General features: G+C 37.7%; 1 pseudogene; it reads right to left on the reverse strand.

The window, feature by feature from the left end:
* Positions 1-2748: 2748 nt before the first annotated feature.
* Positions 2749-2848, reverse strand: LOC113413094 (small nucleolar RNA U3; annotated as a pseudogene).
* Positions 2849-18547: the final 15699 nt, after the last annotated feature.

An 18547-nucleotide genomic window follows, 5' to 3' on the forward strand; every position in this document is an offset into this window, starting at 1 on the left:
TTTTCCATCTTGTCTTAAAACCATTCCCAAAACTAGTTCACACTGCAGCATAGCCACAAATATACCATTAGGACAGGGGTATCAAACACACATCATCACGGCGGTGTCACGTGACGTATCAGGACTTTTTCCTCCTTCGCTAAACCGGGAGGGGGTGAGGCTAGCACGCAAAACATCTGGCCCACAGGCTGCGAGTTTCACACCCCTCCATTAGGATTTCCACTCCTTATTGGAAGAGAAATTAATCTAAGTAATAACTACTGAGCCTATTAGGACATGAGGCAGGGCTTTTATAGCTGTAGTTTTGAGCTCCCGGCATTCTACAGCAATGTTTCTCAATTTTGACAATTTTAAGGTATGTTGATTCTGGTTAGGGAATGCTGGGAGCTGAAACCCATACATCTTAAAATAGTTTGACAAATACTGTTCTTTTGAAACAGTGTTCTGACCCAAGCCTCGCTCAAATCAAATAAACACAAAGTATATATAAAAGCAAACCTTTTTAATGCATCTCTGTGAATTCTGTTCATTCACAACAAAGAGTCATTAAAACTAATTGTCCCAGAGAAGAGCAAGGCCTTTCAAGGTTGTGAAAGGCTGCCAAGAAAACAGGATTAATTGCAGGGAAATATCCAAAACCAAAAGTCTCTGAAAACAAACCAGAATACACAGGACTTCCACAAGAACTTGGAGTTGAAAGGACTTCTTTGCTTCCTGCAAAGAACCCAACCCCTGAGGGCTGGCTTTTATCCCTTATGGGAGGGGCCATCATCTTGCAGCCTTACTCCCGAGTCACCTGTGCTGCTGCAGCTGCACTTTCTTTCAAACAACCCTGCGCACGCACACTGGGCACAGGCTCCTTGGGGTCCTCTTCATCATTTCTGCCAGATTCCACAAGCTCCGAAAGCAGCACCCCACTCTCTGATAGTCCTGGCCCCCTCCCTGCATCACACGCAGGCCCCTTCACCTGAGTCTTTGCTCTCAGAGACCTCAGCCATCCGCACTTGCTGCCGACGAATCACAACAAACAGTTTGTCCCTAACTGCCGGCATTGATGTGTGGGTGTGTGCAAGATGGGAACAAGAAAGGCAGCACAATGAAAGTATCATAATGCAAATCCCACCCCTTCTACACGTACATTCTGACATCATGCAGAATGTCAGAATGCAGTAGAAAAAGGGTGCAACCCTACTTTTGACTTTTTGTTGAAAGCAGCAAAGTTCTGTGGATACCCATATAGAACGGTTGTCAAACTCAGAGCATCATGTTATGTATGACAACATTTTTCCCCTTTGTGGAGCTGAGGTGCGCATGGCCTGCGCATGACACATCCGGTCCGCAGGCCGCCAGTTTGACACCCCTGCCATACAGTGTACATGCATATATCAAATTAGTGCACAATAGTGAGGTAACATTTTAGCTGTGTTACCCTAAATTATTGTATGCTGATCTGGAGTAAGCCTCACTCAACCATGGCCCTTTGATAGCCTGGTGAAACCTACAAATCCTTTCTCAGAAAAATGTATTTAAATGCATAACTTAAAATACTGTATATAGTACACTGAAATACAATTATGTGATTCTTAGTTAATAAACTTTTTTTGTATTCTAGAGGCCATACATTTCTTTGTCGCCTACCTAAATTGAACAGAAAGCTACTTTCCAGAGGCTAGTCATGTAAGGTTGTAACTTTTCTTTTCCACCCAGTTTTCCAGACCCATTGTACTCTATCCAAACACCCCAGGTGAAGAACTCCTGGGCCAGAATCCTCTACACTGGATAATAATTTTGTAACTTCAGAATTTCCCATAATTGCAATTATGAATAAGTTTTTATGGCTATGATCATTCCTGAAAATCAGAATTTGGAGATTAACCCAGTGGGGCTCACATCTGGAGACAAGACATGTACATATGCTAGCTGGGGAATTCTGGGAGTTGAAGTCCATGCATCTTATAGTTGCCATGGCTGAGAAACATTACATTATTTTAATGGTGCAAACTGTTGTTGCATTGTAATACAAATAAAAGTTTCCATCTTTTGTGTAATCATCTTTTGTTTATGTAGGGGTCGTGTTATGGGTTGTTCAGCCTGAAATAAATAAGTACGTCCTTACTTTCTCTATATATTAATAAAAACAAAAATTGCTTTGTATGTATATCTAAATAAAACATTTCATAGGTTACTCAGAAATATAGAAATGTTTCTTGATATATATCCTTTGTATATAATAGCCAAAGCGGGAGGTAACGTATTGTGAACATATACCTCTTATTTTAAGGTGGTCAACTATACACTCTGATTGTAGCACTCCTATTATGAATTACACTATATGAGATCTTTTATTGTTCCTTGTCCAGGTTTTTATACAAGTATTTCCATTTCTATGTATGCATACTCTTCATTTTAGTCTTTTAGGGATTCAACATTTCAAAGTCCCATCTTAATTATATTAATTGCTATATTTCAAGACAACTGGCTATTTTTGCAATGTTGTGCAGTAATGTGCTTTAGTACATGCATTTTGAGTCATTTTGTGATGAATTTTCATGAACAGCAGTGCTTTTGTTCAATGAAGCACATCTATGAATGAAGGCAAGTTCGCAATCCTAAATACATGACTCATAAGTAAGCTTTTACGTTACATGTTTACGTTACCTCAAATAGATTTTAGATTAACAGAGTTGGAAGGGACCTTGTAGGTCATCTAGTCCAACCCCCTGCCCAAGCAGGAGACTCCACACCATTTCTGACAGATGGCAGTCCAATCTCTTCTTGAAAGCCTCCAACGTTTGAGTGCATTTCTCTAGTTGAATACTATAGAAATGATTCCTGAAAGTATAGTCAAATGGGTGCTGTGAGGTTAGACTTAGAAGTTTTCTATGAAATAAATCAGTGCTTTGTTCAACATCTTTGGTAATTTCAGAAAACTTAGCCTGCATTATACTAAAATTTCTCTTTGGAGATAGGCAAGGGACATATGGATAAGCCATAATTTTCAGGGGTGGGATCCGGCCGGTGTAACTACCAGTTTGGTGATTTACGATTTGCGGTTCTATGTTTGCTGCTCTTCAGAGCTACCAGTTCTACAGAGCCGGACAGAACTGGTAGAATCCCCCCTGATAATTTTCCAATTTATAATGCACTTTGAGATAAATTGCAGGACAATATCTGTTTCTCAGGGAAAGTTTTTCACGGTTAATAAGCTGGACAGATAAAGGTACTGTAAATATTTGCTGTGTCAAAGACCAAGGAGAAACAGTACTAGAACTGGCTGACAAATGAAATAAAACATTATTTTCAAAAGTGTTTTAAGATTTGATGAGTGAAAGTTGTTGACACTATGGCATCTGTTCAAATCATGAATCTAGTAGCTACAAAAGAAGAAACAATTATGAAGTATTTCAGAAAATACTGTTTGCCGTTACTTAATGACTCCAGGGAATAAAACATTGCTGCCTTCTTCATTTGCAAATCTCTGACATTGTCAGAAACACTGCAATACTTACTTGTAATGATCAAGACTGCTTGTCCATGCAATCACAGATACCAAAATAAATGCTGTGAGTGAAGTTCTGCAGTAAAATTAAACTAGTGATATTAATGAACTGTATTTAAAACCTAGATAACCATGAAGTTTTTTTTAAAATGAGTTCAATATGGATGGGTGGAACTATCTGGTTCACGATTATTTTTAATTGTGCATCTCTGGCAGAATTCTGCCATGAAGAAGAGAGAGCCAGCTTCTGTAATCCAATCTCATTGTGAGTGAAAAAGAAACTTGACATCGTTTGAAATAGGCCCATGGAAAAACTTTGAAAGTTACCCTATTTATAAGATATTGTTGATGATGACGCAATTCAATATACATGTAAGCAAAAGCATAACTAAACTTGGTTTTCCAGTATAATTTTTACATATGAAAATCTACACCAGGGGTGTAGGAATTCTGGGAGTTGAAGTCCACAAGTCTTAAAGTTGCCAAGGTTGGACACCCCTGATCTACACTCTGATTTAAAAGTACTATCCATAAAAAAGCATAGGGCATCCTGAAAGGTACTTTTATCTTTACGTCGCCCATATTAAAGAGATAACCGATTTACCCAGCCATTCTTTACATTATCAAAGTCAAAAGCAGTTGTCTTTTTCAATGTTTCTGTATTCAGTGTATATGGAAGTGATAGCCTTCTATGCTGTCAGTCTGAGCATAAATATGAAGTACTGAAAAGGTCAACTGTTTGGACTTCAATATGTAGTTTGTACTAAGACTTGTACTAACTCTAGAAAGCTGTTATGCAAAATCAATTTTTTCTATGACCATGTTCCTTTGCTCTCACACCTTCTAAACTTTTCTCCTAAAATATCCATTTGAGAAGTAATTAGGCAAAAGAACAATTCTTATACTGCTCACTTTGGAAAGATTCTATTTTTTATTCCAGGGGATGTATATTGAAATGAAAGATTAAACATTTCAAAATAAAATGAACTCTTAAGACAGGGAGGACATTTTCAGAAGCACAATTCTCACCTATCTTTATAAAAATTTGCAGATGAGATTTTTTTTCTTTGGCATGCTGAACGTTATCTCTAAGGGATCCAAACTTCACGTCACTTCTGTCTAAATTGAATTAATTTCTCTAGCCTGAGTTTCCATGTGGTTCTCTAGTATTCATGGTATTCTTCTCATTTTTCTTCATCTTCTTGCTTTAAAACTAGGGCTACCATTTTCTGGGTTACTAATCACTGGCTCTTCATTTCCATCCAGTGGTTCTCCAGGCTTTTGCTGTTCAATCCACTTGCAAAGTCTGAATTTTGGAAGCAGATCTTTTCATTGGAAGATCCATTCCCAGCATTCAAAAGGTGCAGTCTTTAAAAAAATGTATATTCAGTGTGTTGGATAGAATAAATTGGTTGCAATTCACAAAAAGTCTAATTGAACCCACATGAATCCTTGTTGATATACAGTAAGACGATTATCACTCTGGAACTCATAACATGTTTATTATATCTTACATGGTAAAATCCTAAATATATGAAATTAAAAGTGAAATCCTGTTGGATTCAAATGGATATATTCCTTAGCATTTCTGCATAGGATTTAATATACTTTTAACACATCAAGTACTGATTCCATTTAAGGGTGTTGTTATAAGAAAACACATACAGGAATGAGCAATTATGAGTGTATATAGAGTACCCTGTTACCTTCTTGTGTGATATCGAAAGGCTAAATGGCACCTGCAGTCATTTTATTTTCATTCCAAAATAATACTTCAGGCACATCATTTAGTTCTAAAATGCAAGGTGTTATAGTAATATGGCAAATAGTAAGAGCAATTCAGTGTCTTCTCTTTTGTGTTTTTCTTTTCCTTTTGCTGTTGAAGTGCTCTTGCTTTTGGACTGAGACAAAACACACACAGAGAGAGATACAGAGTACATGAACATAGAAGCTTTCAGAAATAATTGCAGGCATTATGTTTGAAGATGCTAAATTTGTGACCAGATTAATTGTGTACCGTATCTACAAAGTCCCAGATGATCTTTCCAAGAGTCCAGTTGAGAAGATTTTATTTTAGCAGACTAAGAGGATAAGCAGTTATTAAAGAAAAAAGAAAATTATTAAAGCTGAGCACTCCATTCACTTCACTGTGATAGTAGTTACCTGACTGAATCTCTAAGTTTTGGGTCATCTAATAGTCTCCACAATAACATTTCTAGAGTCAAACCACCCTGTATAGAAAAACTCTGATACTTTTTTTTTTCATGAGATACATTAGCTATAAAATTCAATCCTTTTTTAACAGCAGAAGCTGAAATACCTGATATATTTCTCAGTAAACAAGGTTTGTATCCCTCTTGGAAATGGTAGTTCTCAAAATAATTGATATCCTCATCTCCTTTGTTCAAAACTTATTTGAGTCCTACTAAGTGGCTATACTCCTCTTTATCTGGACATTCATCTTTCTCTTGTTACAAGGTTTCATAGTTCTTTTGACATGTTAACTTTTCTAGCCTAGCAGTACCATCCTAGGAATCCTTCTGCAGAAATCTACATGGTCCATGAGAACTTATTGTTAGGAAACCAAGCATGGATTCCAAGGAGCAATGTTTCAAATGAATGATGGTCAGTGATGCCCACTTAAATGAAGTGCTCTTGGTTGAGGGATCCTAGGTAAGAATGGGGATTTCTTATATCCACGCAGAAGGAATGTCAGGAATCTTTCTTTCATAAGAAGCTTTTTGCATTTCCTACTGGGAGGTGAATCGCAGTACCATGAAAAAAAGTTGGTAAATTAATATGACCCTCCAAGGTAGAGTCTCCAAACTTGGCAACTTTGAGACTTGTGGACTTCAACTCCCAGAATTCCCCAGCCTGCTCCAAGACATGAAGGAAATAAGTTAGTTTTAGGGAATATACCAGACCTTGATGAAAGGAATAGTGACATGGTAAGGAATGGATATAATAAGTCAATAAAATACTGCTGCTTCCAAAGGTTGAACAGCATCTGGCAAAATAACATAAATAGCCTTAAACTCTAGGATAAGAATAAGGTGTGGATATACTAATTTTCTAATTTGTTTTATTAGGATTTACTTCACATAAACACACTGGATTATTATAATGTAGTTTGGGGTAGCTATCCTATTTGGGGTAGCTATCCTAAGCTGAAAGATATAAATATGCAATACGCCCTGTTGATTTGCTTTTGAAATAAAAATCCTGGGTGTAATTCACAAAAATCTGGGAAACCTAAGCTAAAGTAAAATAGTTCCTGTCTTGACCATAAAAATGAATCTGTATCGATGTTTATCTTTTCAAATACGCTAACTAAAATGTTTACTTATACATAATCATCATGGAATTAATGAGATTTTATGTTCAGGACATAAAATTAGAAATACAGTCTGAAGGCTGGTTCTTAGTGCTTAGTACTCCATGTAATTGTGAATGTGTAATATATGATTATTTGAGCCATGTAAATATGAATTCTTGCTGGAAACAGTCACTCACAGGTATAACTTCACTGAATATTCTGATTCATATTAACTAACCTGCATACTCATCATATCCAAGTGCATATGGACACATTTAAATTACAATTTCCGCAGATTTAATATTTTTTGTCAAAATTAAAAAAGATAATAATGGATTAAAAGATGTGATAGCCATTTCTATTGCTATAAGTTATTATGCACATTTCTACCCAGAAAAGAGATAATACAAGTTACCTATATTTTGTATTATTGCTGAACTACTACATGGTTTATAATTTTCCCTTTTTCTTTGCTCCTCTTTGCAGTTTTATAAAGCCCCTGTTAATTGTCTTGCTAGATAGAGTGAGTTAATTTTTTTCTCCCAACCAGAAATATGTATTTAATATGTGAGCATATTTGGTGCTCATTGATAGAGCAACAGTAGGAATGATCTTGCTTTATGTACCAGTTACAAGGTTTAATATCATTATACTTCATGCAATATTAGTTTTTATTAGTCACCATTAACAAGATGCTTTCTATTGGATTCTCATTGTTCAGTTTAAAAAAAAAACCTGTTCCAAAGATGCACACACAAAAAATCTTCAAGTGTCAGCTATATTAAATTAAAGAACTGTTTACCTTTTCTAGAAAAGCATATGTATCTAAATAGGCATCTTTTAGTGGATTGGAAATTAGCATTTTTGTTCATTTCCCCATGTATGCACAGTGCCTGGAAGAGTAATACACCATGCATATCAGATCAGCCAGTCTACAGTTTTGTGCAATGTATTATTTGGCAATCTAAAATTTGTAATTTGCATGAAATTGCTTAATTAAAATACAGTCACTCAAGGTATTAATTTATCTGGCTGGCAGGTCCATGTACCAAAGGCGGACTACAGGAAACGGACAACCCTGTCAAAAAGAACAGTAAAATATGAACGCTGTGCTTTCACTTCTAGCTTCAAGACACTGAAACCAGCGAAGAAAATTTACAAGAGCAACTCTAGCGTTTTGCTAGTGAATCTGCTTCGGGGACTCAAGGAATCCTTCTTTTCTTTTCTTCGCTAGGAAAAAAGGAGGAGTATGGGGGAAGGGGGGGGCTGTTCTTTCTTTTTAAGCAGCCCATTCAGTGCTTTTGGCAGCTTGATTTCCCCCCCGTTTTCAAGATTTTGAGTATCAGCAACCCTACCGATAAAAGGATCCAATCAGCCCTTTCCAAGTTGTCAAGACTACAGGTCATAATTATGCCCCCTTAACAAATAGCTCCACATTTTCATAAATAGATAATTCTCTAATTGATCCAGCCTTTGCCTACTTTGCATAACATTTCCAACGTATGTAACCGGGTCCCCCCTCCCAACCCCCTTGGAGTTTTCAGCCTAGGTGAAAGGCAACGTTTTGCAAATGCATGCAAAATAAGCTTACTAGAGAGTGAAAGGATGAGATGTAGATAGTTAGATAGATAGAAAAGATAGTTTAGAGATATGTCGGGGTGATCCTTCTCATGGAAAAGGCTATTAAAAACAAAAAACTGCGGGAAACGTGACTGTTTTAAACAGAGAGAGAGAGAGAGAGAAACAGCTTTGCAGAATGTTTGTTGACTTTTTCAATTAATACGTCGGGAAAGGAACAACGGAGCCGGGGGAAACAAGCTAGAAAAGTGAAATCCTATGCCAAGGTGGAACCGTTTGGCCTGCGCAGGGTAAAGAAAGCCGATTTAGACCAAACAGGCAGAAAAGGGGAATCGCCTAAAGCCCCGGAAATGGGGCTTCTTACAGTTTTGAACCAAACACATTTTTTGCCAACGCCGGTTTTTGACTTACACCTTTCTTCGGGAAAGTGACGATAGTCATTTATTGCCCACCCCATTGAGTTTCCTCCCACCCACCCAAACATCCTCCCAATTTCTTTGCACGTCTTCTGGCTCTTTAGGTAAGCGTGCGCGGATCTGTAGCCTTGCGGTTGATTGACGCCCGGCCTTCTGAATCCTCTCAGGATCGCGTTTGCCTTCCTCAGGCTGCCATCTGAATGCCCACCCATTCGCGACTTGAATACAAGGGGGAGTTTGTTTCTTGAGGAAACGGCACCGTTAAAAACTCCCAACCCCGCGCGCCCTTCTGGTTTAAATCTGCGTCGGACTGCGCCATCTAAACGCAAAGTAGTCAGGGTTTTTTCCCCCCTTAGGATTCCCCTTTGGCTACTACGCCCGTTTGCGGCGACCGAAATGATCCGAAAAGGGCGCAAATCTTAATACAACGACCTGCTGCGAACCTTTGCTCTCCCACCTTATTGGAAAGGGGGGCTGAGAGAAAACCGCTTTGCAGCCTGGTTTGTTTTTGAGGCCTGGTTTGGGTGGGTTCCTTCCCACCTTTTTTTTTTTTTTTTGCGTAACTTAAGTCCTTGTAAAACGCGCAACCTTCTCCTCTTCAAGTGGGAGATGCTTACAGGGGGGACAGTTGGGTCGGAAGCTGTTCAGATGCTCGGATCTGCTCCCTCTGCCCCTCTCGCAAACGTTTCAGTAAATGCTCCCGTGCATTCGTCGGTAATTAAATAGGCGACATTTAGGAAGTTGAAGGGCACTTAAATCAATCAATAAATAATGCAAAGGATTTCCACCACCCCTCCTCCACCCTCCTTCCCTTTGTAGTTTGTTGAACACCCCGCTTCTTTTGCGCACCAAACACAGAGTTTCTTTTGTTCTTTTAAATATTAAAAGGCGTTGCCATCATGTGCATAAAATAACAATGTCCCAAAAGCACCGACGTTAAAAAAAAAAAGCAGCGCTTAAATATGAGGGACCGGCCACAAGTAGCAGCCACGTTTCCCGTGCAAGTATCTCTTGCACGACGAGTAAGGTGGGAAGCGGAGGCGGGCGAGAAAGCGGAAGGCTTGGATTTCCCCTTCGCCTCTAGGCAAAAAATAAAAAAATAAAAACAACCCACCCGTCTGCAACTGGCCGGGGAGCCAAAGCATATTTAAATTCCTTTTAAGAGACTGGAAGTCGAAAATAAGGCGAAGGCGTTCAAGAACTGAAAAGGGGGCGCGGAAGGGAAAGGGAAAGCGAGCTGCACCACGAACCTCTGCTGCCCTCAACAGCCTCCGCGTGTTAAAGCGGGCCGCGCGATTTGGGACACAGAGTTAATTCGGGTCTTGGATGTTTTCGGGAAAGTCCTGCAAGCAGAAAAGCCGGTTCTCTCCAAGCTAGCTATCCGAAGCTCCTTTATGGAGGGAGAATTATCTGACAGCCTTGGCTGAAATTGCCTGTGGTTTTTTTTTTATGTCTCTCCCGCTGCCTCGTCTTTTCTCTGCGGCCTAAGGATGCTCCCCTTCCTCTTTATTTTCCTTCCTTTTTTCTTCCCCGGTTGCTCCTCCTCCTCCTCCTCCTCCTCCTCTCACCTGGCTGTTACCTCAGATCGCGACTTTGTTTCTCAGGGTCGCGCTTCTGTGTGTACTTAGGGTGTGTGCGCTTTGCGTGCCTGTGTATGTGTGTAGTAAGGAGACTAATTTTCACTTGCTAATTTCCTGGGGAGGGGAGGAGGAGAGGAGAGAAAAAGAAAGAAAAAAAAAAGTGGGAGTGCAGTGGGCTCCCCGCTGCCAGTGCTGATCAAATGGAACAACAAGGGCAACGCCGCTAATATGGGAAGCTATTTAGTGGCACGCTGCCTTTTGAAATGATGATGATAATGGATTCAGTCTGCTCATTAATGGAGCCAGAGTGCTCATTAGAGTGAACAAACAAGCCAGGTTGTCAGCACTGAAAATGCCAAGTGCTTGTTTCTATTTTATCTGAGGAGTCTAGAGACAGTGATTTTACCATTTATTTCCCTTTTCTGTGCTTGACCCCAAAGCTCCCCTCAGCATCAAAGTCCATCCTGTGGTGGAGCCGCTATGTTTTGTAGCTTCTCCCTGACTCATCTAGGCTTCAAGGTCACAGGCGTTAAAAGAGCAGTGGTGCTAAGGGAGCTGAGGGTGTATCTGGGTATATATATGAGACACTTCGACATGACGTGCAACCAATAATTCCCAGGGATATAATAAATAAAAAGCATAATAATAATAGTAGTTTGAACTGTATTTGCCATAGTTGTTAGTTGAGGGGGAAGTGTGGGTTCATGGAAATCTTTTAGAACCCAATTAGCTAATTTGTAATGTAAACTTCCTGACAGATCTGTGGTCAGACTTGCTCTCCAAGACCTGACCAAACAGAGGAAACAGCAACAGAAAGGCAAAGAAATGCTGAGATGCTGGCCTTGGTTTTTGGTTTTGTTTGATAGCAAGTGACTAGTGGATCTACAGTATTTGAACTGTGTAGGACCCAGCCAATAGCCAAAGGAGGCCACTTTGGTTCTGCCAACTGGTAGGGCCAAATTAATGTGGTTTTTTCTTTTCTTTTTGACAATGTTTGATTGTTATTGTTGGTCTTTTGGAAGTCCCCTGAGAGGTACTTCTCCCCTATGATAGCAATAGCACTTAGCCTTATATACCACTTTACAGGCCTCTCTAAGCAATTTACAGAGTCAGCATATTTTCCCCCAACAATATGAGTCTTCATTTTATCCACTTCGTAAGGCTGCAAGGCTGAGTCAACCTTGAGCCTGGTGAGATTTGAACTGCCAAATTGCAGGCAGCCAGCAGTCAGCAGAAGTAGCCTATAGTACTGCACTCTAACCATTGTGCCACCACAATATAAATGGGATATCAATCCATTTTCAAGTCAGTTATAAATGCAGTAATGTTCCCTCAGCAAAAATGTGGTGGGATGGTCAGGCAAACAGAAGTTTAGAATTTTATAAAGCATTAAGCTAATTCTTGACAATTCAGGTATAGATTAGGGGAAAGAATCTGTAATGCTTTATATGTTTAATTGGTATCCTGTTTTATTCCATTAGTTCAGAAGAGTTCACAATATTTTCCACATTGATTCCTATCTGCTTGGCTACCTATTAGGCACTCAATATACTGTATCTAATAGCCTTAATAATTTTGTACCTAACTTTCATTGCACATATGTGTGTACAGTAATGAAAAGTTTAAGTAATTAAAGTTGCCAAAGGCTTTGAAAATAATAAACATAAAGCTTGAAAGCATGTTCTAAATAAGCAGTCTAAAATAGCACCTGTTTTTTTTAATGTAGCCCATGCTGAATTCTGTTTATACTATATAATTAAATGGAATGAAATATATAGTTTCCAAAATTTGTCCAGAATGAGGATGGATCTTTTCTAGTGTTTGACTGCTATTCTCTCCCAGCATTGTCAATTATCAATGGGGATCTTGGTTTTGCTTCTTAAGAATGATCATTTTAATACTAATACTGCATGTACAATTGTGAAGGCCTTTATACGTATCCTTGTATGGTTTGCTAGGTTAGTTTAATTATTTACAATTACTTCCTGATCTTATTATCAATACTATCCAGCATATAATAACAGTCATTATAGAGAACAATCCCATGTTGTATCCTGAACATTAAGACATAATTTACAAATGCAACTATTAGGGGCTTTAATTAATAAGAAAATGTGCAAAGGCTCTCAAACTGTAAATAGACAAGGATGGCTCTGAAATAGGTCAGTGAAATTGCTGCAGCAAATGAAGAGGTCATAAAAGGTATCACATCAATGATAATCTATGCGGATAAAAATAACAATTCCATCAGGTGGCATCAAGTACTGTTTGACTGATAGCATTATTCTTGTTACATTTAAGGCAAGGAACTCTTATTAGTGCATATGATTATTGACAGCATTATGAGCTCTGAGGAAGAACCCATATTTGTGTGCTGCTTTGATATTTTATTTTGTATAGGCATGCTTATAGTCTTCCATGCCAGTAACCTTAATGCATACAATTATGCATAGCATTTCCACTGTTCAAAGTTATGTTCAAGATATACTATCAAACCATCTCTAGATGTTATTGTTTTTTCTCCCCATTTCTTAGGAAAATGTAAAAAGATGGCAAGAGCCTATTCATTTTGGTTTTAAGCTATGAAGAATTCTGTTCATTTTGTATGAGCCATTGTTGCCAACAGAGTAGATAATAATATATGGTTTTGAGAAGGTACAAATCATTAATAAAGTTAATATTTTGATAACATTTTATATAACTATACTAAAAGATCTTTTTCAACCTTCTCCAGTATTCTTCATATGAAAAAGTACTTTTTTAGAAAAGATACATGGAAGATCCAACATGAAGACCAATCAGCTTTAATGTTGATTTAAATATATTAGTGGTACTGCCATGAAGCATTAAATAAAATAGGTCTTGGACAATATAAACAAGTTTGGCTTTTATAAAAAAAAGTTGTTTCACTAATTTTCTAGAGTTTTCTGGAAGTAGGCTGAAAGTAGAGCTGGAGGTGTTGAAAAACAACTTTTGATAAAGTCTATTATAAAAGCAATTTTAATAGTCACAAGGAAAGCTCTTTTGGGGTAAGAGAGACTTATTAAAGAACAATGTAGGAATTAAAAGATAATATTTCAGTGAATTCTCCTTTACAAGGATCAGTTTTTTTTAAAGTTATTCATAAATCGAATAGTGAAGTAGCAAATTTGGTGATAACATCAAATTAATTAGGCTGGTTTAAACAGAAATCATTTACAAAGAGCCAGTTGGATTTGTCCAAACCTAAATGAACTTTGATTTTTCTTAAAAAAAATGTCCTGGTTAAAAAAGGTAAAGTGATGCACATTGCTATATTAGATGGCACATAATAGTATATGTATAACATTATGAATGGATTGTAGATTATAGACAGATTTTTAAAGTATAAATTATGTCTCAGAGACACCATTAAACCCCCAGAGAGGGTTACCAATTGGGCTGCAACAATCCCTATGCCAACAACAACAAAATACAGTAAAATCTATGTTGTTGCCTAATGGTGATCATGTATTTTATATACTCAGATGGAGTAGCTATATTTTTTTCAGGGCACATCTGTAAAATATTCTTAGAGTAATAGCTGTGGAGTACCTAAGAGTCCCCGTTTTTCTCTTTTCCTAAGCAAAAAGGCTATCGGTTTAAAGAATCCTGGACCTAACATACAGTGGTTTAATTGGTGTGAAATAAGAGCTTTATTTCAATCATCTGGATTTCTGGCCTAGTTGTCAACATTTTTTCTTTCGTTGTCAAAGAAATAATGTAGAATCATCTATAGAAAATTTGTTGCAAAAAAAATATATCAAGAAATTTGATTGGAACGACATTGCTGAGATTTTATTAGTCTTCATTACAGTCTATGAAAAAGTACTTATAACCTTAGATGCAGAAGTTACTATTAATTGCAACCTAAAATTCCTTTTGGCTATCTTAGCTGGCTGAATGTACATCAGGCATATATATCTGTATATGCACACATTGTTGTTAAAAAAAACTAGAATCCCTGAAAACTAGGATTCAGTCTGCCAGAGGTAAACCCCTAACAGTGACTGGGAAGTCTCCAGAGTAGCACAGCAATAATCAGAATGATCAAAGTAAAATATTGCTTCATTTTACTCCTGGAAACTCTTAATTTAACATCAGAATGTTGCACGTTCTTGATGAAGAATCCATATGGGAATTTTTGCCTTAGTATCTTCATACTTGAACAGAAATAACCATAACTATAGGACAGAATTTCTTACAATACACTTTCCAGTTACAATAGAACATCAATAGTACTATGTGATGCTAGAAATTTACTTAGGAGTAGTTTTTTATTGACCTTACTGGGACTTATTTTCATGTTGGAAAGCTACAAAATTACAATTTTAAACCCAGTGAATTTTCTATAGTGTGGATACACAATCTACGACATGCAACTACACAACTGTTTTTGCAGTTCTCAATCCTAATGAAGTTAAAATTAAATGTAGTGGCTTTTAATAATTAGATAAGATGAGATTTAAGATTTAAAAAAAAAATCCTATGTGTTACTTATTGTTTTGATCATACCCATTTTCTCTTATATCCTTCCCCCTTCAGTCCTGCTCCTCTTATTTATCCCTACTATACGTATAAATGTTTCATGTGCTTTTATATGAGGGTAATAGTAGAGATGCAGATGTAATAGAGAAAAAAAATCAGATATAGTTTATGTTCAGGTTGAATCCAAACCTGAGCTTAAGATACTTCACAATTAATGATTAAACAAGTCCTTTTTTTCTTTGCTGTCTTGTGTCCCTTAAATCTTTTAGAGTTTAGCGGTTTTTAAAATCTTTAAGAACAAGTGGTTGCTGTAGGAAATACATTAAAGATATTTTATTATATAATGTATTAAAGATAATACATTCAATTATTTTATTCATTAAAGCAACTGTGTATATGTTCAGGCTTATGCAGAAGTCTTCGAAAAGAGGCAATTTAATAAAGAGCAGAGATGTTCTATGTAGACACTGCAAGATCGTTTTAAAAATATCTGAAGGTCTACGATAGATGAGTGGCCTTCGTTTCTGTGCTTCTGTTGCATGTGTCTGCTTGTATATGGGGTAGTAAATGTAGACCAGATCTCAATAACCAGTGTAAAAGGTTCCATGTATTCATACTTTTGGCGCATTTGGAAATGGACATTTGGAATGCATTTTCTATAATGGATAGTTGTGTAAAAGCTATATACATTTACACATTATATATATAATTTTTAATATGTTATAGGCTATTTTATATTTGGCCGCTCACTTTTTGTATTTTTATTTGGAATGCACTTATATGTAAGTGCAGTACAGAGCCCATCTTGTACCATAACAACATCCCTGCAAGTCAGATGGAGTTGAGTATGGCTGGCCCAAATTCAGTCAGAGACCTTCTATAGCTGAGGATAGATTTAAAAACTGGGTGTCCCCAAATCTAATTCAGTTATACTACATGTGGTACTGCATAGTTGCTTTAATAGTGTACAAGTTCAAAAGTTAGATTGAGCAGTGTCACTGCTTTTATCTGTTTTATAATTTTCTCTGTTTCTTTCTCTGTGTCCTTGTGCTACTCAAAGAAATGAAAAATACCCTGTTTCTCCAACAATACGGCCTCCCCCAATAGAAAGTCCCAGCATGTTTTATAGGCATGAAATGAAATTAAGCCCCTCCCCCCCAAATCAAGGCCTATATTAAAACATGCAAAATGGGGGGGAATAGTGTGGGGGGCTGGCCGTTAGGAAGTACTTTTGTTGCACACCCGGATATGTTGCTGCCTGCGTTGACCCCGATATGAAGTGCCCCACCAACGCCGAAGTCAACATCCAAGCCGTCGCCGCCCGCCCAAAGATGCAGGTGGGGGAATTAAGTCACCCCTGAAAAGACGGCCTAGCCATTTTTTCGGGGCTCAAAAAAAAAAAAAAAAAAAGACCCAGCCTTATTATATGAGAAACATGGTAGCTTTTGCAGAGGTCTACCTGAACTCTTGAGCACTTCCAAAATTGGACTGAGCTTGCATAAAGTAAGGAGATGTTGAAGATTTTTTTTGTCATATTTTAGGAAGAAGCTATTGTGAAGGCACATTTATACATCTGTGTTTATGTTATATGAAAAGATTTACCCATGTACTAGTTTGCAGGATTCTAGACCTTGGTTTTAACACAGATCTTTCAGAGAGTTTGACCACTCATTAATTGATGGGCTCTGGGAAAACATGCATACAAAGAGAAAAAATAATAACACAATGATAAATAAAAAAAAATCTATGTATGTAACAATAATGTAATCTGAGTTATAGAACTGCTTTAAAGTTCAGAAATGAAAAAAAAATATTTTGGTTCACTATGATAGCTCCATATTAAGTATTTCCTTTTAATCATTCATCATCTGTGTCTATATTGAATTTCCACACTTAGACTATGAGTACTATACTGAAGAAAATGTTTAAGAAATTTCAATATTATGCTTTTCAATATGTGATGGGGAGAGGAGAGAGAAGGGGGAATTTGTAAGGAAGCACTTTTTTCTTTTAAAATTTAATTTGTCTTACCTATTTTATTTATAAATTTAATGAATGGCTGAGAGAATAGACAACATCGGGGAAAGATGGGGAGCCCTGTGTTCAGTCTTGCCTCCCTCTTACCTTTGTAAGTGGCACATTTTTCGGTTGTCAACTAAGTAGCATTTTCCTGTTACCACTCATCTCTGAGGAGAAAGCTACCAGACTCTTCTTCCTTATAAAACAAGTGGGTCTTTCACAGGCTAAATAACTTAATAATAAACTGGCAATTACAACAATAACAACGACTGTTGGAAATCAGCTCTATAGCATCATTTCTTGTCTCCAGTAGTTTTGAAGTGTGTGGCCAAAGAACAGCAAACTAATCTCCTCTTCGTAAGCATTTACCTTATGATTTTAAAAATATAATTTCATTAAAAATAAGAAAGGGAAATAAGAAAATAAAAAATAAGAAATGGGCCAGGTGGAAGGCATAGGTGGCTGCAGAGCCACTGCAGGTGAGGCAGATGCTGAATATGACCAGGAGAAGCTCCATGCCTGTCTTGCACAGCGGCAAGAGAGTTGTCGCTCCTGTCAGACCCCGAAGAGTGCCGGGCTCAGCATAGCTATTAGCTTGGCACCTGCAGCACCGAATAGGCATACAGGCCAGCACTCAGCAGCCCAAAGTGGAGGCGGGTGTCACAAATAGTCTGGCTCCACTGGTGGCTGCTTGTGATGGGGGCCCTGGCAGGCTGGTGGCACTCTGGAGGTTTTCGATATGGAACAACTCAGTGAAGAGCCCCATGAGGCCACGTAAGCATGTGCAGCTGCGGCCAGCGTGGCTTTCACCGTGGCCGAGAAGTATCTCAGCAGCAGCTGGACCAGCAGGTACGGTGGGTGGAGGCTGGGGCAAGCTGAGAGCTTAACCTATTGTAGCATGGGCAAGCAGACAGTGGAGAGGGTGGGGCCAGCAGTTGTGTCCTGTTGGCCCCTCTGCTCACCGCTTCCTGCACATCAAAAAAATAAGATCTCCCTGACAATAAGCCCGAGTACTTATTTTCAAGCCCCAAAGAAAATAAGGCCAGGTCTTATTTTGCGGAAAACACAAGTAATAGAATATTAAGGTATATAATCAGATTTTGCTTGAGACACTTTAAGAACCAATTATTTTCCACAGATAGGCTAGTACAGGGTCTAATACCTGGAGGAAATGGATTTAAACTTTGTTTGTTTGTTTGCTTTTGAATATTGAAATTATCTTCTCAATTAGATCTTTTCTAATTATAGAAAAATATTAAACCTGTATTTATATGACCTTTAAGTGTTCTTAATTGGAAAACATAATTTTATCGCAGTACGGGTTCTCTTTCCATTGCTTCCTGTATAGTATATGCTTTTTGATTTTGTTGCTTTTATCATTTTTTTTTACAAATCATTCTGATACTTGCATAGCATAAAATTGTGTAAATAAATGTCTGACTTTGTTCTAAAGCCACTCGATATTTGTGATACTTAATATATTCATTGAAGTACAATGCATTTATAAACATCAATCCTTTAAAATTTGAGACAACCATCTGGGGTAATTCTGCAGCTACCCATGTTTCCCCTTTTTTTTTCACCACCAAAAAAGGCACCAGGTCTTATTTTTGAGGGGGATGTTGTGCATTGA

The sequence above is a fragment of the Notechis scutatus genome, chromosome 6, assembly GCF_049901735.1.
Source record: "Notechis scutatus isolate UNSWTSFEM ecotype Mainland chromosome 6, rNotScu1.2, whole genome shotgun sequence".
Lineage (NCBI taxonomy): Eukaryota > Metazoa > Chordata > Lepidosauria > Squamata > Elapidae > Notechis > Notechis scutatus.